This window comes from Marmota monax, unplaced genomic scaffold (assembly GCF_021218885.2).
Source record: "Marmota monax isolate L192 unplaced genomic scaffold, Marmota_monax_Labrador192_F-V1.1 WCK01_AAM20220418_F8-fsc00051, whole genome shotgun sequence".
In the NCBI taxonomy this organism is placed as follows: Eukaryota; Metazoa; Chordata; class Mammalia; order Rodentia; family Sciuridae; genus Marmota; species Marmota monax.
Window position 1 is genome coordinate 12,494,023 of NW_026695202.1, and position 25,338 is coordinate 12,519,360.

At 41.0% G+C, this 25,338-nt stretch overlaps 1 long non-coding RNA gene across 2 annotated transcripts; it reads left to right on the top strand.

Moving 5' to 3' along the window:
• The first annotated feature begins 1,006 nt into the window (after positions 1-1,006).
• On the top strand, positions 1,007-25,338 carry LOC124083159 (uncharacterized). 2 transcript variants are annotated; one of them, XR_006848661.2, is made up of 5 exons: positions 1,007-1,281; positions 4,180-4,314; positions 6,432-6,695; positions 8,104-8,175; positions 24,809-25,338. It is a non-coding gene; the product is annotated as an uncharacterized LOC124083159 (long non-coding RNA). The 2 variants fall into 2 exon arrangements; XR_009225419.1 differs by lacking the exon at positions 24,809-25,338 and adding an exon at positions 9,080-9,685.

Genomic DNA, 25,338 nt, shown 5'->3' on the forward strand with positions numbered 1-25,338 from the left:
CATGTCCTGAGCTGCCTTCCTGTCACCCTTCCATCCTACAACATGCTGTGAGTAGAGAAGTTTTCTTTCTTTTCTCCTTTTTTTTTTCTTTTCTTTTCTGAGACAGAGTCTAAGTTGCTTAGGCTCTTGCTAAATTGCCCAGGCTGGCCTTGAACCTGTGATCCTTCTGCCTCAGCCTCCCCAATGGCTGGGATTAGAGGTGTGCACCCCTGGACCTGGCGAAATAGTTTTAGTTTTCCCTTCTAATATGGATACTTTTCATTTCTTTTTCTTACCTGATTGCCCTAACTAGAATAATGTTAGGTAGCAGTGATGACAGACAACATCCTTATCTTATTTGTGATCTTAGGAGGACATCATTCAGCTTTCACCGTTAAGAATGATATTAATTATAGCCAGGTATGGTGGCCCATGGGTGTAATTCTAGCCCTTCAGGAGACTGAGGCAGGAGGATCACGAGTTCAAAGCCAGCCTCAGCAATTTAGCAGGCCCTAAGGGTCTCTAAATAAAGTATAAAAAAGGGCTGGGGGTGTGGCTCAGTGTTTGAATGCCCCTGAATTCAATCCCCAGTACCAAAATAAAAGAAAAAGGAATGATGTTATTTGTGGGTTTTTCACAGATTCCTGTTATCAGGTTGTGGAGCTTCTCTCCTATTCATACATTTTTGAGTGTTTTATCATGAGAGTGTGCTGGGCACATACCCTTTTCTGTATCTATTGAGATGATCCTATGGCCTTTTTTAAAAAATATTTTTTAGTTGTCATTGGATCTTTTATTTTATTCATTTATTTATATGCAGTACTGAGACTCAAACCCAGGGCCTCATGCATGCCAGGCAAGCACTCTACCACTGAGCCACAACTTCAGCCCTAGGGCTTTTATCTTTTATTCTATCAATGTGATATATTACATTAATTGATTTCCAAACATGAGGCAACCCTCAGGATTGATGATTCACAAGGACTCTGAGGACTCTGCATATGTTATATTCCCAGCTGAGATTTATCATAGTGAAAGGATACAAAGAAAGATCAGCCCAGGAAACAGCACATGGGGCAAAGTCCAAAGCAAAGCAGGCACAAGCTTCCAAAGTGCTCCTCCAGTGGAGTCAATAGATGACAAGCCTGATTCCTCCAGCAGCAAGCTGTGACAACGCGTCTGAAATGTCTGCCAGAGAAGCTCATGTGAGACTTCGTGCTCAAGGTTTATTACTGGAGCTGGTCACGGAGTCAGCTTCTGCCTAGCACATACCCAGATCACAGACTCCCAGAAGGAAAGCAGGTATTTAGCATGAACCACATTCTTTGTGCAGTGGAGGTACAGCAAGCCATTCTTACCAGTCCTTAAATCCCTGTTCCCAGATGCCAGCCAAGGATAGAGTTCAAAAGCAGGCATTTCAAAGGATAGCCGTCTCAACTCTACCATATTAACTTTCTTCTGCAGAAGATGTTAAACCAATTTAGCATTCCCAAGATAAATCCCACTTATCATGGTGCATAATCCTCCTGTTTCTGTTTCCCTAGTAGCCGGAATACAGCCATGTGCCACCATGCTGGACACATAATTTTTATACATTGTTGGATTCAATTTCCTAGTATTTTGTTCAGGATATTTGTATCTAAGTTAATAAGGTATATTGATCTGCAATTTTCTTTTCTCATGAAGTCTTTATCCAGTTTTGCTCTCAGGTTGTATTGGCTTCTTCCAATGTTTGGAAAATGTACCCTCCTATTTGTTAGAAGTGGGTAAAAGATTAGTACATTAGTTTCCTATTGCTGCTGTAAATAAGTTACCACAACCTTAGTGGCTTAAAATAACATAAACTTATTTTTTTATAACTCTGGAGATTGAAAGTCCAAAATGAGTCTCTCAGGGATAAAACAAGGTGTCAGCAGGCCCGTTCCCTCTGGAGGTTCCAGGAAACATCCATTTCAGGTCCCTTCCAGTTTCTAGAGGTTGTTCATGGCTTCTTCCTCTATCCTCAAAACCATCTGAGTAGAGTTTTTTTTTTTTTTTTTGAACTAGGGATTGAACCCCAGGGGTGCTTAACCATTGAGCCACATCCCTATCCCTTTCTATATTTTATTTTGAAACAGGCTTTCACTAAGTTGCTGAGGGTTTTACTGAGTCACTGGCCTCCAATTTGCAATCCTCTTGCCTCAGCCTCCTGAGTTCCTGGGATTACCGGCGTGCCCCAAGCATACCCAACTGAGTAGTGGCTTTTCTTAGACTGTGTTCCCTCTGGTACCTCTGCTTCCTCCTTCTTACAGTCTAGATCCAAGTCTTCTGCATCCCTGTTATAAGGACCCTTGTAATTACATCAGGCCCAGAATAATCTTTGCATTTTTGACATTCTGAATTTAACCCCATTTACAAAATGCTTTCTGGCAGATAAGTGAGCATTCATAGGTCTGTGGATCAGGACATGGATATCTTTAGAGTTGTTATCCAAATACAAAAAAATAAGAAAGAAAGAAAGAAAGAAAGGAAGGAAGGAAGGAAGGAAGGAAGGAAAAAAGAAAAAAGTAGTCATTTTTCAGTAGACCACAGTTGGTGTTAATTCTTTAAATATTTGGTAGAATTCTCAAGTGAAGCTCTCTGGCCTGTGGGAAGTTTTTAATGACTAATTGGTTATCTTTACTTGTTATAGGCCTACTCAGATTTTTCAATACTTTTTTTTATTCTTTATTTTATTTATTTGTTTTTATGTGGTGCTGAGAATCGAACCCAGTGCCTCACACGTGCTAGGCAAGTGCTCTACCACTGAGCTACAACCCCAGTCCTCAAGATATTTTTGAGTTAGTTTTGGCAATTTGTGATTTTCTAGAATTTGTCCATTTCATCTAAATTATCTAATTTATAGTACAGTTATAGTATTCTCTTGCAATTTTTTATATTTCTATAAGTTTATGTCAGTGTATTTTTATTTTTTAAATTTTGATCAGAATCTTGCTAACTTGCCCAGGTTGGCCTTGAACTTGTGATCCTCATTCCTCTGCCCTTTGAGTAGCTGGGGTTAAAGGCATACACTACTGTATCAGGCTAATTTATTTTTTTAATTAAAATTATTTTTAACTGATACATAAACTGCATATTAATGGAGGGCCATGTGATGTTTGAATACATGTTTTCATTGTGTAATGTTTAAATCAGATTAGACATAGCTATCTCCTAAAACACTTATCATTTCTTTATAATGAAAATATTCAAAATCCTTTCTTCTAGATTCTTTTTCCTTTCCTTTCTCTCTTTCTTTTTTTTTTTGTGGGGGGAGGAGGGGGCAAATACTGGAGGTAGCCCAAGAATTCTCTGCTCTACCACTTAACTACACCCAAGTCCTTTCTTAATTTTTATTTTGAGAGAGGGTCTCAATAACTTGCTGAGGCTGCCTTGAACTTGCCATTCTCCTGCCTAAGCCTCCCAAGCTGCTGTAATTACAGTGTACAGTCACACCTGGCTTCTTGTACCTCTTGAAATGTATAGTAGATTATTGTTATCTATAGTCTACATAAGCCTAAAGTGGACAATCTGAAAATATTTAGACCATGAAGAGATCAAGCAACTCATTTATTTAATTTTTAATTTTTTTGGTACCAGGAATTGAACCCAAGGGTGCTTAACCTTTGAGCCACATCCCCAGTCCTTTTTATTTTGAGACAGGATCTCATGTTGCTTAGGGTCTCACTAAGTTACTGAGATTGGCTTTGAACTCCTGATCCTCATGCCTCAGCCTCCCAAATTCCTGGGATTACAGGTGTTTGCCACCCATAAGACCCTGTGATTTATAAAGAATATAAATTTGTTTGTCTGACAGTTCTGAAGACTGTGAAGTCTGAGCTGGCATGCTGAGCATGGCACCAGCATCTGGTGAGGGCTTTTCTGCTGCATCTTAACATGGTGGAGGGCATCACATGACCAGACAGCAACCACCGTAGCTCAGGTCTCTCCCTCTTCTTATAAAGCCACTAATGCTACCATGGAACCCCTATCCTCATGACCTCATCTAATCCAAATTACTTCCCAACCTCTTTACTTCCAAGATTCATTAACAAACGAGTTTGGGGATTAAGTTTCCAATACATGAACTTTGTAGGGAACACATTCAAACCATAGCAGATTGGTAGTTCTGTCCCTTTTTTGATCTTTCTCTCTCTCTCTCTCTTTTTTTTTTTTTGTCAGAACTGAGGATTGAACCCACAGACATTCTACCACTGAGCTACATCCCAGCCCTTTACAATTTTGTTTTGAGACAGTGTCTTACTTAATTGCTCAGGCTGGCCTTGAAGTTGGGATCCTTCTGCACTGGGATTACAGGTGTGTTCCACTGTACCTAACACCTTCTTTGACTTCTGATTTTAGTAATCTGCATCTTCTATCCTCTTTTGTTAATGAATTTAAGGAAAAGTTTATCACTTGTGTCAATTTTTTCATAGGATCAACTGTTGGTTTTGTTGATTTTCTCTGTTCTTTTTATATTCTTAGTTTGTTTATTTCTGATCTAGTCTCTTCTGCCTTTTTTTTTTTTTAAACTGGTAGGGAGCTCGCTAAATTGCCCAGGCTGACCTTGAACTTGTCATCCTTCTGCCTCAGCCTTCTTTTTATTTTTTTATTGCTTTTATTTTTTAAATACATGACAGCAGAATGCATCACAATTTTTATTACACATATAGAATGCAATTTTTCATATCCCTGTTTGTATATAAAGTATGTTCACACCAATTCATGTCTGCCTCAGCCTTCTGAGTAGCTAGAATTACAGAAGTGTGCCGCTGCACCCAGCTCTCCTTCCTTCTTTTTGCTTTGGGTTTAGTTTGCTCTTTTTCTTTCCCAGTTCTTTGTTTTATTTCATTTTGTTGATGCTAATGATCAAACCTGGCATCTCATGCATGCTGGACAAGGGCTCTACTAAGATAGGCCCCCAGCCCTCTACTTTCTAGTTTTTTTTTCTTCCTCCTCCTCCTCCTCCTCCTCCTCCTAATTGTTCTGGACAAGTATTTATAATGGAAAAAATAGCTTAAATATTTGAGAAGAAGAATGGATAAAGATATTTTAGATTCATAAGATAAAATGTAATATCTATTAAAATTTTAGTCTGAATAACTAGAAAAATGCTCACAACATAATTGAATTAGGCTACAAAATAGTTTAAAATTTACAAACTCTCTCTCTCTCTCTCTCTCTCTCTCTCTCTCACTGTGGCCATACTTCTGAAGAGGGTGCCAATCCAGGCACCACAGCTCACTCCGATAATCCCAATGATTTAGGAGACTTAGGCAGGAGGGTTGCAAGTTCCAGGCCATCCTCAGTAATTTAGCAAGACTCTAAGCAACTTATTTATACCCTGTCTCAAAATGAAAAGTAAAAAGTGCTGGGGATGTGGCTTAGTGGTTAAGCACCCCTGGGTTCAATCTCGGGTACCAAAAAAGAAAGAATCAAAGAGAATTTTTCTAAGAAAAAACTTTTTTTAAATGAGTTTACAGTAGCCCAAGTGTTCAGTGTTGTAATCTACAGCAGTGCATGCTAATGTCTAGACTTTCACATTCACCACTCACTCTCCTCTTACTCAGAGCAACTTCCAGTCCTGCAAACTCCTTTCTTTTCTTTTCTTTCTTTTTTGCGATGCTGGAACCCAGGGCCTCATGTAGCTCTACCATGAACTACATCCCCAGCAGTGGTAACTTCTTTTGTGGTAAGTGTTTATACAAGTGTACTATTTCTTTGCTTTTTGTTTGTTTGTTTTTGGTACTAGGGATTGAACCCAGGGGTGCTTAACCTCTGAGCCACATCTCCAGCACTTTTTATTTTGAGACAGTGTCTCACTAAGTTGCTTACAGCTTTGTTAAGTTGCTGAGGCTGGCTTTGAACTTGCAATCTTGCTGTTTCAGCCTCATGAGACACTGGGATTATAGGCGCATGCCATGGTGCCTGGTTATTTCTTTACTTTTTATACTTTAATTTTTACTGTGCCTTTTCTATCTTAGATAAGCTTACATACATAGGTGTGATTGTGTTGCAGTTGCCTGCGGTATTCAGTGGAGTATAGTGCCACACAGGTGTGTAACCCAGGAGCAACAGGCTCTCCCACCTAGCCTAGGTGTGTAGCAGACTGCACCACCTCGGTCTGTGCAGGTGTACTCTGTGATGTTTACATTATGGTGACATCACCTAACAATGCAGTCCTCAGAAATGCCTTGCCTTATACTTAACATCCTTTCTCCATTTCTCGCACCCCTACCAAACTTGTTACATAACTTTGAGATGGACACACGGTAACCCACAATGACAATAACACTAGATATGACAATGGTCTAAGCTTTTGCTGATGGGATATAAGGAGATGTGTTTTGCCACAGCTGCCTGAACAGGAAATAAGAGACTGTTGTGTACCCTGCTCCTGCTTCTTCTTTATCTCTTTGCCTGAATTTCTTCAGGTAGCACACTGGAGCTGAAGGATGAAGTCTATCCATTGGCACAGGAGGGCAGAGCAGGGAGCTGGAAGCAATGTGAGCAGATAACTTAGTGGAACACAGCTTCTATTCCTGCCTGTGTACATCTGGTATTTTTTATTCTATTCTAAGTCATTCAAAGTAATGTTGTTTTTGACCCTTTTGACTTCACAACACACTAAAGGGTCACAAGTGCAGCTTGAAAACTATCACTGAGCTACCTCCCCAGCAGTGGCAACTCCTTCCATGGTAAGTGTGTTATTTCTTTTTCTTTTTTTTTATACTGTAAATTTCACTGTGCCTTTTCTAGTTTTTTTAAATTATTAATTTATTATTTTTATTTTCATATGGTGCTAAGGATTGAATCCAGTGCTTATACATGCTAGGCAAGCACTCTGCCACTGAGCCAAGGCCCCAGCCCCCTTTTCTGTGTTTAGATATGCTTAGATACACAAATACTTAAAATTGTGTTGCAGTTGCCTATGGTATTTGGACCCCCAAACCAGATGTGGTGGCTCATTCCTGTAATCGCAGCAACTCAGGAGGCTGAGGCAAGAGAATCTCAAATTAAAACTTGGCCTCAGCAATTTAGCAAGGCCCTCAGCAACATAGTAAGGCTGTGCCTCAGTGGTTAAGCACCCCTGGGTTCAGTCCTCGGTATTAAAAAAAAAAAAAAAAAGAGTCTTGCAAGAGAAAGATTCAGGTTGAAGGGTGCCAGCCTGTGGCAAAGATAGAAAGGATATAGTGGCAGTTAGTTTCCAATGCAAGTTGCCCAAGAATCCTACAACATGGAGATTTTCAGGGCTAAAAACAAACATCTCTTTTGGTATTGCAAATTGCAAATTTGAGCAATGGGCTGGGGGTGTCACTCAGAGGCATAATGCATGCCTGGCTGTGGGTTACATCCCCAGCAGCAAAAACAACAATAAAAATTTAAGGGGGTGGGGAGGTGTAGCTCAGTGGTAGGGTGCTTGCCTAGCATGTGTGAGGCCCTGTGTGATCCCTGTGATCTTCAACACCAAAATACAGAAATAAATGTAAACAACTATAAGGAGTGGTTTGGGAGTAAAGTCTTGGCTCAAGATGAGTCTAACTTCTCCCAGAGTCTATGAGCCTGGAGGCAAAGATGGCCGATGTCGGCATTAAGGATGCCACCTTCCTACCCCTGACTCAGAAGCACTGAAAGAGGTTGTCCTTAGGCTCAGCACAGCCTCATTTGCAGAACAAAGCATTTAGATTTTAAAAAGTATGTCTGGGGGCAGGGGGTTTAGCTCAGAAGTACAGCATTTGCTTAGCTTGTGGGGCCCTGAGTTCCAGAGCTCTCTCTCTGCTGCCTACCTCTCCCGTATCTACAGGGGAATAATGGAAAAGGAAGAACCTCCCAGAATGCAGAATGAGGGGCTATCTGAATGGTATCCAAGAACCAGTTCTACTGCCATAGAGGGGAATCTTCCCTGTCCCTCTTCAGAGGATGCCATGTTTATTTAGCCATGCTGGAGATGGAACCCAGGGCCTCACACATGCTGGGCAAGTTCTTTACCACTGAAGTATTTGTGTGGACAAATAGGCTTTCTTTTCTCTTGGGTAAATCCTTCAAACCTTTTTTCAGTTAAACATACATAACAAAATTGACCATTTTAACCTTTTTCTTCTCAAGGTGGGTTCTTGATACGTTGGCCAGTCTGACCTCGAATTTGCTATCCTCCTGCCTCAATAGCTAGGATTACAGGTATGTACCACCATGCCAGGCTCCATTTTAATTCCTTTCGAGTTGTAGTTCAGTGATACCAAGTATTTTCACATTTTGGTGTGATACCACTTTCACTATCCATTTCCAAAACTTTTTCATCATTCCAAATAGAAATTCTGTATTATTTAATAGTAACTCCCCATTCATCTCTCCCCTAGACCCTGGTTACCATTACTCTACTTTGTCTTTATGCATTTGCAAAATCTAGGTACCTTATATAAGTGGAGTTATATAATGTTTGTCTTTTTGTGTCTGGTTCTTTTACTTATCATAATGTTTTCAAGTTTGTCCCCATTGTAGCATCGCTGACTAATATTTCATTGTATCTATATCCCACATTTTATTAATCTAACAATCTTAGGACACTTAGGATGCTTCTGCATTTTGGCTACTCAAGCAACACTGCTATGAACATGAATGTGCAAGTACTTTTTTGAGTCTCTAATTCATTTTTTTTATTACTATCAAGGAGTAAAATTGCTGGATCATATGGTAAATCTGTATTTAACTTTTTGAGGAATTGCCAGACTCTTTTCCTCTTTTCCCCTTTTCAGCAAAATGGAATATATTTAATAATTATTTGGGATAACAGTGTAAACTGGGACTGTCCCAGGCAGATTGGGATATATGGTCATTTTTCCTATATATAGATATATGGCTGAAATGTTCAGAGAACATTGTTCACCAGTGTACGTTTTCCATTTGTGCTATAAAACTTCGTTGTGTACATGGCCACTCAGAATGAAATTTGGTTCCCTGGCTGCCTAACAGCAAGGTGTAGCCATGAAACCAAGTTCTGGCGAATGGATGAGTAATGGTGGGCAGCTTCTGGGGGGGTCATTCTTGTCTCCTCTCTCTCTCTCTTTTCTCCTGGCTTGAAAAGAGAGGTGATGGCTACTAGATCCTGAAGCTTGAGACACCTTGGAAAAAGAAGATGTACAACACGGAACAAGGGGATAAGAGGAGCCCCTGTCCCTGACAACAGATTGGGATTCCTGATACTGCCCTGGACCACCTACCTCAGGATTTTTACTTGAGAAAGAAAGAAATTCTTGGTGTCTTTCTTTCTTTCTTTCTTTCTTTCTTTCTTTCTTTCTTTTCTTCTTGATCCTAATTCTTTCATGTATTTCTAGTAGCTAGTTACCATTTTTTTTCTTTTTCTTTGAGAAAGGGTCATGCTAATTTGTCCAGCTGGCCTTATACATGAGATGCTCCTGCCCCAGCCTCCCAAGTGCTGGTATTATAGACAAGCACCATCGTTCCTGGCTTATATTGATCACTGTGATGCTCTAAAGGGGATCATTTTATGTTACTGTTCTTAGAGTGGAAACCAGCTGCAGTATCTGGCCTTCTTTGCTTTGTTGGACCTCAGTCTAGTTTGAGTTCCTTTGCCCTCCACACCTCCTCCTTCCTTTTTCTCCTCAGTCTTTTGTTCCCCCATCCCACGACAAAGCCTCTCAGCCTAAACAGTCACTATTTTCTCCACCAATTCTCCCTCTCTTTATATATATATATATATATATATATATATATATATATATATATATATATATTTTTTTTTTTTTTTTTTTTTACTTTTGTAGTGCTGGGGCTGTAACAGGGCCTCATGTCTGCTAGGCAAGCGCTGTATCACTGAGCAACATCCCCAGCCCATCTGCCTACTTGTTCTCACTGGAACCTGGCTCAACCTGGCTGCCCATAGGAGCAGAGGCTCCTGGTCTCCTCCTACCTCTTTGCCTCGCTCACTCTGTAGCCCCCTCTCTTGCTCTTCACTATTCCCCTTCAGTCTCCTCTTCTGAGGCTGTGCGCATGTCATCCCTGCCATTCCAGCATGCACACCAAGAACCCTAGCATCGCACCCTCCCATGGGGCAGGCAGTACAAGGAAAAGAGACCAGGGACTGATGCTGTTGGTTGTGGACCATGGGTTCCAGTCTGAACCTTCACCGGGGTAATGAGGACCTCGTCACTCCCCAAATTTTAATCTCTAATATTCTGTCTAGTTTTCCTGCTCCCCCAGCCCCTCTGCTTCCCCTGAATCTTGTCCGTGTTTCTCCAACTCCCCTTAGGAGTGTGGCTTTCCCTGAGAGCTGTGGTCCCACCAGCACTCTGTTTAACCATTTATTGTCTCACCAGCCTGACTGGCACCTCTGTCTCCTTCTGTACTGCCTGTCCCTCCTGTCCTGCCTCCTCTAGGAGGAGGAGTCTGCAAGCTTTTTCTGTAAAGGGCAAGATAGCAAGTATTTTAGGCCTTGTTGGTCTTCCCTCCTGGTCACAGGTAAATGAACGATCCTCTCCTGGGGAGATAGCTGAAGGGAGAGAGGATGCATCCAGGATGAGGGAACACAGAACAGTGTGGGGCTGAATCTAAAGGGAAAGGCTAGGAGCCTGAAGAGTATTTTTTATTTGTTTATTTTTTTGGTACTAGGGATTGAACCCAGGGGTGCTTAACCACTGAGCCACATCCCCACTCTTTTTTTATTTTTTTATTTTGGTAAGTTGTTAGGGACTCACTAAGTTGCTGAGTCTGGTCTTGAACTTGCAATCCTTAAGATAGGAGTTTTTCTTTCGCTAAATGGTCCATGGAGGGAATAGCTCTCCACAATATCAGGAACTCTGGCCTGTTGGATTCTTTCATGGTATCCTTCATATCCTCCATTTCCAAGATTGCTCATTGTACAAGATGGCTGTTTGAATTCCAGCCACCAACTCTTTACTGCCTGGCCATGGAAGGAAAAGGTAAAGAGGTGGATATGTTCTCCCTGTGGTAGACACCCTCGATAATGACGCCCAGTGATCTCTGCCTCTTGGTGTTCACATCTTTGTCTAACTCCCTCTCCCTCAGTATGGCTGGATGTATCGATTCACTTCCAAGGAACAGAATACAGAAAGTGAGAGCTTGTCAATGGTCGAGTGCCCCTGGGTTCAATGTCCCAGTACTGCAAAAAAAAAAAAAAAAAGTACAACTTGTACCTCCAAGACTAATTCATAAAAAGATGGTGAGTTTTGTCTTGGAGGCTTTTCTCACTTTCTCTTGGATTGCACACTCTGGGGAGTGAAGCAGTCCTGGGCTCTGCCTCATGAAAGAATTGGAAATGAATTTTTTTTTTTTTTTTAGTACCGGGGATTAAACCCAGAGGCACTTAACCACTGAGCCACATCCAGCCCTTTTAAATGTTTTACTTAGAAATGGTCTCACTAAGTTGCTTAGGGCCAGCTGAGGCTGGCTTTGAACCCGTGATCCTCCTTCTCGGCCTCCTGAACTCCAGGATTACAGGCAGGCGCTACTGCACTCAGCTCAACATTCTTCAGGGGAGTACCAGGGATTGAACTCAGGGGCACTTGACCACTGAGCCACATCTCCAGCTCTATTTTGTATTATATTTAGAGAGGATTTCACTGAGTTGCTTATTGCCTCACTTTTGCTGAGGCTGGTTTTGAACTTGCCATCTTCCTGCCTCAGCCTCTGGAGCCACTGGGATTACAGGCGTGCACCACAGCCCCTGGCTCATCCTTTTTTAAAAAATATTTTTTAATAGTTGGTAGACCTTTATTTTTATTTATTTATACATGGTGCTGAGAATTGAACCCATGCTGAGAACCTCACACATGCTAGGCGAGTGCGCTACCTCTGAGCCCTAGCCCCAGCCCCTGGCTCATCATTTTTAAAAAACATTTAATGATTTATTTTGGGGGGTACCAAGGATTAAAACCCAGAGTGCTTAACCTCTGATTTTGTGTGTGTGTGGTGCTGGGGACTGAACTCAGGACCTTAGGCATGCTAAGCAAGTGCTCTAGCTCTGAGCTACATCTTCAGCCCTAAACCCAGCATTTTAAAGCAGAGGATCCTTCTTGACATGTGGACCCTCCCTCCTTGAGCTCTCGAATCTTCTCTGGTTCTTCTGCTGATTTCCTGTTCAAGCCCCTCCAAACTTAAGTCCCAGCTCTGCCCCCATGAGACTTTCCATCCCTCCTGATGTGAGAGAGGTTCTAGGCCATTTTCCTCCTGCTGTCAAATTCCAGCTGGAAGGGCAGTAGAGTCATCCTGTGCTTGGTTGTCCTTGTGGATTCCCAGGAAGATGGGGTTGGGGCTCTTGTCCTCCCAATCGTAGGTGTTTCCCTTTAGTTCCATCCCTTTCTATCAGCAGTGGCTATAGCCATTTCACTTCTCAGTTACCAAAGGGCAGATTCACCTCATCACCATAGAACTAAATTTCTCCCAACCCTCCAGTCATAAAAAAGCATAATTTCCTCCTATTGACAGAATTTTTCCCTGTTCCCTGAAAAATGGTAAAGATTCCCTAGGCTTTTGGTCCCAAAAAGGAATTTTCTTTCCTTTTCCTCCTGGGCTTTTTTTTTTTCAAACTGGGAACTTAACCACTGAGCCACATCCCAAGCTCATTTTAAAAATTTTTACTTAGGGCTGGGGATGTGGCTCAAGTGGTAGCGTGCTCGCCTGCCATGCATGCGGCCCGGGTTCGATCCTCAGCACCACATACAAACAAAGATGTTGTGTCTGTCAAAAATAAAATAAGTAAATAAATATTTAAAAAAGGGAAAAAAAAGAAAATGATTAGGGGCGGGGGTTGTGGCTCAGCAGTAGAGTGCTCGCCTAGCACGTGCGCGGCCCTGGGTTTGATCCTTAGCACCACATAAAAATAAATAAATAAAATAAAGGTATTGTGTCCAACTACAACTGAAAAATAAATACAAAAAAAAAAGATTAAATGCTTTCATCTTGACTATGAAGAATTTCAGCAAAATACTTACAACTGGGTGGGTAAATTATAAACAACAGAAGTTTATTTGGCTCACTGTTCTGGAGCTTGAGAAGTCCAAGATCAAGGGGCTGCATCTAGAGAGGGTCTTCTTGCTGCTTCATAACATGGTAAAATGCATCACATGGCAAGAGAAAGAAAAAGAGAATAAAAGAGAAAAAAGGGGCTTAGCTCCCCTTTTATAAATAAACTGCTCCCACAATAACAACCTTAATCTATTTATGAGGATGGTGCCCCCATGACCTAATCGACTCTGAAAGGTTCCACCTCTCAACTGTCATATTGGGGATTAAGTTTCCAATGCATTAATTTTTAAATATTTGGTTAATTAGTCAGTTATTGGTACTGGCAATTGAATCCAAGACTGGTATAGTGCTCTACCATTGAGTTACATCCCCAGCTCCTTCTTTTACATTTTTATTTTTTGAGACTGAGTCTCATTAAATTGCCCAGTCTGGCCTCAAACATTCAATCCTCCTGCCTCAGCCTTCCAAGTTTCTGAGATTACAGGCATGTTCCAACATGTCCAGCACCAACATATGAATTTTTTAAAAAAATATCTTTTTAGTTGTCAGTGGACCTTTATTTTATTTATTATATGTGGTGCTGAGAATTGAACCCATGCTAGGTAAGCATTCTACCACTGAGCTATAATCCTGGCCCTCCAACACATGAATTTTGAGGGACACATTAAACCCATAGCTGTGAATTATTCTTTTTTTTAATATTTATTTTTTAGGTGTAGATACACAATGCCTTTATTTTTTTTTTTTCTATGTGGTGCTGAGGATTGAACCTGGGTCCCACCCATGCTAGGCGAGTGCTCTACCGCTAAGCCCCAATCCCAGCCTAGCTGTGAATTATTCTGAGCTAGATCTCTGATTCCTAAATTTTCCTCTAATCTTGGTAGAGTTTGGTCATTTTGCCAGACTACTGAAACTGAAAAAAGAAATAGGCATCTAGTAGGGGGATGTGAATGAATTATGTTCTGAAGACTTTGCTCTGTGGGGTAGGCAGTGAGAGAGGAAGCAGGGGAGTTTGGAGTTCAGCATAGAGAAGGCTGGAACTGGTCTTGTGGAGACAGAGATGACTACAGGAGAACCACTCACACCCATGTTCTCCACACTGTTGAAGGGCCCAGGAGATTGGTGACCATGAATTCTAAGCTGCATCATTTGGCCTCTGCAGTGTACAACTTCCAGGGGGTATCACTATCCTCGGTCTACTTTTCTTGGTCTACTACTAGCACCATTGTCCCCTATATTGTGAACTCAACCACACATCTGGCTAGCTTATCAACCACCAACTTTAAAAATGCAACTGCTAAATATTCCTCAAATCCCTCCTCTTGTTTTCTTGCACTTTTTAACAAATTCCTCTCTGTCCTCTCTGCTCCTCTTCTCTCTATTCAGCTGATAGACTGGATGTGAGGTGTTTGGTAGAAGGAGATGTTGAGAAAGACTTTCTGCTTTTGGAGACTCCCTAATCCCTTGACCTCTACAGCTCTTCACTCCTCCCTCCTCCGTGATCATGCCTTGCGGATCTTTCCATGGCCCATGTTTCACTGTCAGCTCCTTAAGTGATGTGATTCTCCAAGGTCCCTGACCATCTCTATCCACTCTTGCTGGAAAGCTCATTAACTTCAAGTCTTAATTATATGTTGTCATTTTATAGCTCTTTATCTCACTTTTTAACTATTTATTGTGTTCCACATCATTATTTCTACCTATTGGATATATTTATCTAGATATTTATTAGGTAGGTACCTCAAAGGGTGGAGGATGAGAGAGAGACATTTTAGTCAAAGGGAGCAAAATTTCTGTTAGGAGGAAGATTGTGGATTGTGGATTGTGGCAATCTCCTCCTAGCTATCCTCCTTGATTTCTGGTCTTCTCCTGCCCATCCTCCATGTTACAGCCATGGGGATCTTTTTGATCTTTTTGAAGGGTAATCTGGCCATATTCTTTATCTCTTTACCTCTAAAGTCTTACTGCTATTTTCAGGATAAAATTCAAGTTCCTTGTTCAAGTACACCAAGCTTTTCAGGATTATATCTCCATCTCCAGCCATATCTATTTTCCTTTTCCACACAAGCACCCATTGCCTCAGATTGACTGACCCCCCTGGCAGTTACTGAATATGTCCTTTTCACTGTTACCCCTACTGCCCCTCCACCCCCAATGCCCTGCCCTGTCACTACTTGTTTATCTGTTAAGGAATCCATGCCCGCCATATTGGATTGGATATCCTTTCCCTCCTATGTGCTCCCACAGCACCACAAGCCCAGCTTGCCTTTCTCACAGCATGAGTTTCACTGATCTCACTCCATTCATGGTCCCAAAGTTCCAAGAGGACTAGGACAGGATCTGGTTTGTCTCTGTGTTCCCTGTGCTGGGTGGTCCCTGGCACAGAATTGTTGAAAATACTTGGAAGAAAACTAAATGATAATGAAAGCATCTATCAGAGTTTCTCTTTTTTTCTTCCTCCTTTTCTTTCCTTTTTTCCTTCCAGTACTAGGATGGAACCTGGGGGCCCTCTACCACTGAGCTATATACCCAACCTTTTTTCATTTATTTCGAGGCAGGGTCTCAATAAATTTTCCAGGCTGGTCTTGAACTTGAGATCCTCCTGCTTCAGTCTCCTGAGTCATTGGGATTACAGGTGTGTGCCAGTGAGTCCAGCTAGGGTTTCTACTACCTATTTTTCTAAATACATTTTTCATGTTGCTGACAGTGTTAATTTCCTATTAACAAGATTTCATCATGTAACTTATCTGTTTAAAAAGCTGTCTTGATTCTCTTTCCTCTAGTTTATCACAGTTTAGCTTCATCCATTCCTTTGACTTAGGTTCCTTCCTTCCTTCCTTCCTTCCTTCCTTCCTTCCTTCCTTCCTCCCTCCCTCCCTCCCTCCCTTCCTTCCTTCCTTCCTTCCTTTTTCTCTTTCTTTCATACTGGGAATTAAATCAAGAGGTACTTTCCCATTGAGCTACATCCTCAGTCTTTTTTATTTTTTAATTTTGATACAAGGTCTTAGTAAGTTTCTGAGAGTCTCATTAAGTTGCTGAGGCTGGCCCAGAACTTGCAATCCTCCTGCTTCAGCCTCCTGAGTTCCTGGGATTACAGACATGTACCTCTACACCTGGTGGCACCATTTATAAGTTGATTGTGCCCACATCATCACTGTTTTCAACTCAAAACTCTCTCTCTGCACCCCCATATGTATGTGTGTGTGTGTGTGTATGCATGTATGTATATATGTGTTTGTATATATATACATACATACATACACACCTACATAAGTAGGTAACAATATATAATGTTTTACATATACAACAATATCACATATAATTTTATCTAATTATATAATTTCATAACGTGTAATTATTTTATAACAATGTTGTATTGATACATACATTAAATAATAAGTATTATAACCAACTTGTGAGTCTTGAAGAAATATTAAACTAAAAATTTAAATGCACTTTTTCTGCTTCAAAATTTTTCCTCTCGTATTTTTTCTTAATAAATACCATCATAAATAGCATCATCAATCACTGAGTTTCTCAAACTGTACATCTGGAAGTCACCCTTAGGAGATGGGTTAAGAGCATGAATTTGGTAGCCAGACAAATGGCTTTAATTTTTTCTCTGCCATATGCTAGTTATGTGACCTCAAGCAAGTTCCTTAACCTCCTTAGCCTTCCTGTCTGCAGACTCTCATTACAGCAGTATCTATTTGCCTAGCTTGCTGAGAGGACTGAATGACAGAATCATGCCAAGTAGTGGACAGATGCTGCTACCTGATCATTATTATTATAGCCATTTTCTCTCCCCCACTCCATCACCTTATCACTAACTCTGTAGAACCTACATTCTCAGAATCCCTTGAATCTATCCCATCCTTTCTTTCCCCACAGCCACTCTCTTAATCCAACCTCCCATCCCCTCTTGTCTGACAACTGCAGACGCTTCCGGTCTTGCCCTTTTCAATCCTTTCTCCACATTTCTAGCATAACTGTTTCTGAAAACCAAACTTGACTCATGTCAGCTTCCGGCTAAGGGGAGATCTTTCAGTTCCTCAAATGGACAGAGCTCTGCTCCCCTCCACAAATGCCATTTCCTCAGCTGGGGCCTCTCAGCCATAAGCTACCTCTATGGAGTGGCTCCCTCTTCTTTCTGCTCCCCAAGTAAACCTCCAGCTGCCTGTCCACATCTTGGATGTCACTCCTCTGCACCACTTCCCTCCAGAGTGCCTCTGTGTGCTTTGTCACAGTGCTCATCACAGGTCAGGTCCATGCAGTTCTGGACTCTGTCTCTGACACTAGACCAGGAGCCTCTGCAGGCAAAGTTTCTGTTTTGTTCAGCACCATTCTTCTACAACTTAGCCCATAATAGGAGCTGAATACTCCCCACCCCCCATTTTTTTTTTTTTTTTTTTTTGTGGTAGTGGAGATTGAACCCAGACTACTCTGCCACTAAGCTATCCCCAGCCATTTTTATTTTTTATTTTGAGACAGAGTCTCGCTAAGTTACCCTAGCTGGTCTTGAACAACTTGTGATTCTTCTGCCTTAGCCTTCCGAGTCACTAAGATCGTAAGCATATGCCATGATAGTGTGTAGCTCAATCACTTTAAAATTTATTATTTAATTTACTTTTAACGGGTAATACATGCCCATAGTAAAAAATCCAGAGGATGTAAAGGGACACAGAGTAAAAAGAAAAAGAAAAGTCTCTTTCTGCCCTGTTCCTCAACCACACAGTCCTTGTGCCTCTCTCTGTACCTATTTTATTGAGGATCCTTCCAAGATATTCTATGTAAGTAAAAGTATATATGTACAGATATTGTCAATATGGTAGAATTTCTACACAGTATTCTCCACATGGAATTTTCTTACTTAACCTTATATCTTGGAAAGATAATCCTTTTCAGCTTATGTGAAACTGATTTTTAAAAAAATTCTGCATGGTGTCCCTTTTTAAAGATGTGTCCTAGAATGTTTAATCAATCCTCCATCATGGGCACTTAAATTCCTTTCAGTTGTTAGCTGTTATAAGCAATGTTACCCTGAATAGCCTTAATCACAAAAGTGATTATATCCATAGGATAAATCCCAAGAAATTAAGCTATTGAGTCAAACTGTGTGTGCATCTAATAGTGTGTTAGATATTCCAGACTGATTTCCATAGAAGTTCACTCATCTATTCTCCCATCTATAATGAACTACTATACATTCTTCACAAGATTGTCAACACAGTGTTTTCAATCTGATCATGACAAAAAGAGTGCTGTTGTAGTTTTGTCACATCCCTTTTTATAATTGAAGGTAAGCATTTTATCATATATTTAAGATCCATTAAAACCAACAGAAAATTGAACAAAAACTTAAACTGGCATTTCACAAAAGAAGAAATTCTTTTTTAAAAAAAAAATTTATCTTTTGGTTTTTGGCGGACACAACATCTTTGTTTGTATGTGGTGCTGAGGATCAAACCCGGGCTGCACGCATGCCAGGCAAGCGCGCTACCACTTCAGCCACATCCCCAGCGCCAAGAAGAAATTCAAATAGGTTAGAAGGGAGTTACAAATTAAAACTTAAAATGATGAAATGGTAGCAATTCATACCCATTGGAGTGGTTGAAATTAAGAAATCTGGCTGGGTGTGGTGGCGTACACCTGTAATCCCAGCGGCTCTGGGGGCTGAGGCAGGAGGATCACAAGTTCAAAGCCACCCTCAGCCACTTAGTGAGGACCTAAACAACTCAGTGAGTCTCTGTCTCTAAATAAAACACAAAAAAAAGGGCTGGATGTGGCTCAGTGGTTAAGCACCCTGGGTTAAATCCCCAGTACCAAAGAAGAAAGAAAGAAATCTCATAGTCCAAATATTGTCAAAGAAGTGGAACAACAGAAACTCTTAGACACTGCTGGCTGGGATATGAATTGGTAAACTCGCTAAGAAAAAACAATTTGGCTTTATCTAGAAAAATTGAAGATTTTCATATCCTGTATCCCAGTAATTCCATTCCTAATGTCTGAACTCCTTGAAGAAGTCTTGTCCATGTATACCAAGAGTTGTGTAAATTAGTGCACAGAGTAAAACTGCTTTTTTTTTTAAAAAAAAAAAATTTTAGTTGTTGATTGACCTTTATTTATTTACTTATATGTGGTGCTGAGAATTGAACCCAGTGCCTCACACATATGAGGCAAGCACTCTACCAAGTGAGCCACAACCCCAGCCCTGTAAAACTGCTTTTATACAATACAAATGGAAAAACTTTTGGGGGAAGGGTGCTGGAGTTTGAACCCAGGACCTTGTGCATGCTAAGCATGTGCTCTACCAATTAGCTACACCTCCAATCCCCAAAATGGAAAACCTCAGGTGCTAATCCATAGTAATACAGAAAAACAAAATTGCATTTTATTGATTCAGTAGAAACCACACAACAATAAAATGCACAGCTTCATGCATCAACATGGTTGGACTACATAAAAATAATCTTGAGCTAAGTGAGTAAGTTATCAAAGAAAAGTATATAGCTGGGCGTGGTGGCACATGTCTATAATCCTATTGACTCAGGATGCTGAGACAGGAGGTTTCCAAGTTCAAGGGCAGCCTCAGCAACTCAGCAAAACCCTGTGAAAAAGTAAAAAATAAAAAGTACTAGGGATGTAGCTCAATGGTCAAACACCCCTGGGTTTGATCTCTAGTACCAAAAATTTTTGTTATGGTTTGATTGTATATGTCAAACACCAGAACTGTGATTGTACAATTTTTATCATTTGTAATTTACAATTCATATATTGAAACCTAATCACCAAAAGGATGGTATTAGGAGGTGGGACCTCTGGCAGGTAGTGATTAGGATGAGGGAAGAGCCCCTTGCTTTGTTTTTGTTTTTGTATGATGCTGGGGATTGAAAGGAGGGGTGCTCTATCACTAAGCTACATTCCCATCCCCAGCCATTTTTTATTTTGAGACAGGATCTTCTTAAATTGCTGAGGCTGGCCTCAAACCTGGGATTCCCCTGCCCCAGCCTCCTGAGTCTTTGGAATTACAGGCATGGCATCATGCCTGGCTCCTCCCCTTTCCTTGGGTAATATACCTTTTCCTGCTTTGCATGAATCCTCAGACACTGTACAGCAGTTTAGCTTCACCCCTTTGACCTTTATATAAAGAAAATTATACTCCTTTGTGACCTACTGATTTAGCTCAAGATGATATTTTTGCAGTCCAGCTGTGTCAGTGCATGAAGCTCTGATTTGTTTGATTCATTGCTGTGTGATTTCCACTGTATTAAAAAAACACAATTTATCTTTCCACTATACTATGCATGGACATTAAGGCTTTCCATTTTTCTTGTATTAGAGATAGCTCTGCCATGAACGCTAATTTACATAATTCTTGCTACTCAAAGGATCAATGACCTTATCAAGGAGGCAGTGTTCATTCCTTTTTGCCTTTTTGCTCTATGAGGACACAGCAAGAAGGTTCTCTCCAGGGACTGAATGTCAACACCAAAATTGTAATTGTAAATTATAAACAATTTTATTGTTAGTAATTTACCCAGTCTAAGGCATTTTGTCATAGCAGCAGATGAAAAAGACTAAGACAATAGTACATTTCACAAGAAATAACAATAAAATGATAGGAATAGCATATATAATATACAATACCATTTAAATAAGAAGGAAAAAGTTAACATATAAAGAAACATAACTTTGGTTGCTTACATATACAGGGATTATCTCTGAAGCATATGTAAGAAATTGGTTGAGAAGAGACTAGGTGGCTGGGGACAAGAAAGGGAGAACAATATACCTTCGAAAATGTTAAACCATGACTTGATTTATATAAACACATGCATTTTTATAAGACTATTTTTTATAAGACTCATTTTTATATCCTTTCCTAAAATGTTACATTTATTTTCTGTTACTGCACAAGTTACCATGATGTCAGTGGCTTAAAACAATACAGATATTTATTATCTCACATTTGATGAATCAAGAGTCTGGGAACAACTTCTTGAGGTCTCCTGCTCAGCTCAGGGTCTCCCAAGGCACAGCTGGGTTGCATTTTAATCTAAAGTCTCAAATGAGAAAAAACATGCTTCTAAGAGCTTTCAGATTGTAGGCAGAATCTTTTCCTTTTGGCTGTGTGACTGAGGAGCCTGGCATTGGACTGCTGTTGGTTGGAAGCCTCTAATGGCAGCAGATCCTAGGACCGCCACAATGGGCTTCCTCAATATGCTGGTTATTTCATTGCTTCATTAAGCCGCAAGGAGAATCTCTTGATACAGTCTGCTAAAATGGAGTCTTAGGTACCCAGCATAACCTGGAAGTGACAGCCAATCACTTTTGCCATAGTTCATTGGTTAGAAATGAATCACAGATTCTGTCTATACTCAAGGTGTGGACTCAAGGAGATGAGAATTATTGGGATCACTGTACAGTTTATTGGCCACAACTGCCTATAATTTTTTGGGGGAGGGGGGTGCCCATGTTTTTGCTTATGCTTTTGTAAGAGCTCCATAGATCAAATAAATTGATCCTTTCTTTGCCACATGAGGTGCCAATTCAATACTTTTTTCAGGGCAGGTATTGGGAGTTGAATCCAGGAGAGCTTTACCACTGAGCTACATCCCCAGACCTTATTATTTTTTATTTTGAGACAGAGCTTTGCTAAATTGCTGAGGCTTGCCTTAAACTTGAAATCCCCTTGCCTCAGCCTCCCAAATTGTTTGGATTATAGGCATGCCCCATGGCACCCAACTTCATTCAATACCTTTTTGATAAACAAGCAAATGACTTCATGAATCTCCCACCAGTTCTTCTATACTCTTAGCTCCAACAACAAGGTCTTTCTAAGAGTCTGTTTCCCTTACCTGGGAAACTGAACTAGGTCAAAGTTTAGAATTAAACTAAGGTTCAAGAATGGGTAGGAATATAGGGATGACCTGACTACTATGTATGAACATAAAGCTAAAATAAAATAAAAAGGGTAGGAATAAGCTAGGCATGGTGGTGCACACCTGTAATCCCCGATACTCAGGAAGCTGAGGCAGGAGGATTGAAAGTTCAACACCAACCTCAGCAATTTAGTGAGGCCCTCAGCACCTTAGTGAGATCCTGTCTCAAAATAAAAAATAAAGGGCTGGGGATGTGGCTCAAAAGGTAGCGCGCTCGCCTGGCATGCGTGTGGCCCGGGTTCGATCCTCAGCACCATATACAAAGAAAGATGTTGTGTCCGCCGAAAACTAAAAAATTAATATTAAAAAATTCTCTCTCTCTTTAAAAATAAAAATAAAAAGGGATGGGGATGTAGCTCATTGGTAAAGCACACCTGGATTCAACCCCCAGTACCAAAAAACAAAAACAAAAACAAAACCCAAAAAACAGAATGGGTAGTAGAATTAGCTAGGTTCTGTGGCACATGCCAGTAATCCTGTCTGTGAGACTCTGTCTCAAAATAGTAATAAAAAGGACTTGGGATAAAGTTCAGTGGTAGAATGCCCCTCATTGTGATTTACACCAAGATGAATCAAAGTAGTTTAAGGAGTCAACCTATAATGTTGCAATTAGCAGAACAGATCAGGTCTTCCTCCTTTTTGTGGAGATCTACTTGGAGTCCTGTGGTCTTGGAGGCCCACACAGAATGTTCTGTCAGGTACGAGAAGCATGGAACAGTGCAGCCGTGCCTCTAATGACCTCAACTCTCCAAAGCATCTTATGTCGCCATCTTATGCCATATATTCAGTTCTCCAGTAAGCCTGTGCCCACTGTCCGGGTTCTGGGCTTCGTGGCGCTGGCTGTGGCAGCTTTGGTCATGCTCCCCTGACCTACGCCTGGACTCCCACCCAAGGAGTTGTCCAATTATTTTGCTTAAGCTTCCCCGCTACTTTTTTTTTTTTTTAATTGAGAAAACTACTCTTAGTTATTCATGATTCAGATACTACAAGAATGTAAAAATTTCCAGGCCATGGTATTGTCACATCGTCTTGCATGAACCTCTGTGTAAGTGTTCACTACAGAGTACTGAGTATTTAGACTTCCTTCTTTCACTAGACAGCAAGTCCTTCCCTCCAGGATTTCCCTATAGACCCATATATCCAGCTGCCCCCGGGGGACCTCCCTATAGGTATCCCACAAGCACATCACCATGTCCAAAGATGCACCCACTTGAAGCACCCCCTCTGAGTGTCCATGTTGCACCCAATCCTCTATTGTTGTATTGACTACCTTACATTGTAGTCATCTGTTCATGAGTCTGCCTCTCTCTAAATAGAGAGTTTACTATTTAAAAGAAGCCATTTGAATTTTATTATCTTTTATCCCTGGAGTCCAGCACAGTGCCCCCACATAGGCATTAATGAATGTTCATTGAACTGAATTGGATATTTGTATCTTCAGGGCAAGGGACTGGAGGGGTACCTAAGACATGCTCAGGACATGCTTGTTACATTAGATTCTAGGAAAGATGCTTCTCCCAAAGCCCTCTGCCCACCCTCCTTCTCTGGCAGGCTTGGATTGAGACTGGGAGCCAATAGTTTGTCACATAGCAACAATAGTAAAGAATGAGCTACTGCCGAATAGAGCAGACGCTTGCCTGCTGCAGAGCAGAGCAGAGCTATTTTGAGATCCTTTAGGTAGAGTCCCAGTCTGATAGGTCCACACATTGTGGCTATAGTTACCATACACACGACATAAGTTTAGGGGCTACCAGGAATGGAAAAACATCTGATTTGCATATCTATCTCTTTTATCATCCTTTGGAGCAGCATTTTTGAATATAAAGGAGGGATTTTAGGTCACAGTTCTTCCTATTTTGAAGTCAATCACATTTGTATTTGCAATGCTGTTAACATATTTTAATATTCCATGAATTTCCTTATGGATAGGTTAATTTATAGTTATGCTATTCCAAGCAAAAAGAAGGACAAACTTCAGCCCAAACTTCCCAGCATGACACCAGTGATCCCTGATGGTATGGCTGGGCCCACTCTGTGTCCTCTTCTGCCTAGGCACCAGGTGCCAGGAATCAAGCACTTCTGCTTACAAACCAGACATCCTTGTTAGGCTAAAGGGAGCCTCGCTGTGTCCAGTAACTATTCATGTCTGAGTTTCTCTCCAAGTAGATGGTATGCTGAGGACAGGAACAGTGAGTGCCTCCTCCATTTTTTTTTTCTTGTACAAGTACATTGCCACTGAGCTGTATCCCTAGCCTGTCTCCTCCATCTTTGAATCCACACCACTCAGCACAATGTTGAGCACAAAGAAAGGCTTAATAAAGGATGTTTAGGACATGGTTACCTTAGGTTCTGCTGGTTCACTTCAGTCCTAATGGTGGGACATCATGCCTAATGACATAGAAGGTGACAAGCTCTGTGTCTTCCTTTATAGGTTTGGTAGGCAGTGTTCTAATTTGTAGAAAAGATATTGTGTGTGTGTGCAAGGCTGTGAATGTTTTTTTTAAAATAATTTTTTAATTGTAGATGGAAACCATATTTTATTTGTTTATTTTTATGTGGTGCTGAGGATCAAACCCAGTGCCTTACACATGGTAGGCAAGCGCTCTTCCACTGAGCTAACCCCAGCTCTCTGTGAATGTTTTTATGTGCACACATCACCCTTCCTTCTTATCTCCTTCCTTCCTTCCTTCCCTCATTCTACAAGCATTCATTGGCCATGAATTCTGCGCCAGTACCTGTACTAGGTGCTGGAGTTTTGAAGAAGCTTGAGACCTGCCTCCCCACTAAGGAAGTAGCAACAGTTCAATAAAAAGAGGTCTGGATTTGGGAGAACTGAGTTCAATCCTTGTCACCTTCTATGTCATTAGGCACGATGTCCCACCATCAGGACTGAAGTGAACCATTTTGGAGCCCCATGAAGGACACTTTGCTTGCTTTATGGCTCCAGTTTCCAGATCATTAATGAGCACAAACACTTACTTGATATAACTGTAAAGAATCCAGATCAAAATATCGAAAATTCCAGGAAAGACAGAGATTGACTGACACCCTGATGGACAGGTAAGATAGATCATGTCTTTTCCAAGACCACAAAGTCTTTGTTGCTATGGTAGAATAGATGAAGTCGGAGCAGAGGGACCCCTGTCCCAGATGAGATTCAAAACTCAATGGTATCCATTCACTTGTTCAAGAAGTTTGAGTTGCATCCCTGGTATGCATCAGGTCTTGAATTAGGAGTTGGGGAGAGAGAGTTCACAAGGAAAGGACCAGCAAGAACCTAAGCACCTAGAATGAAGAGTGCAATGTGGGGCCATTCAAAAGCACAGGGTGCTGGTTGGGGACAACACAGGAGTCTGGAAGATCTGTGAGGGCTTTATAGGAAAAGAAATGTGTAAAC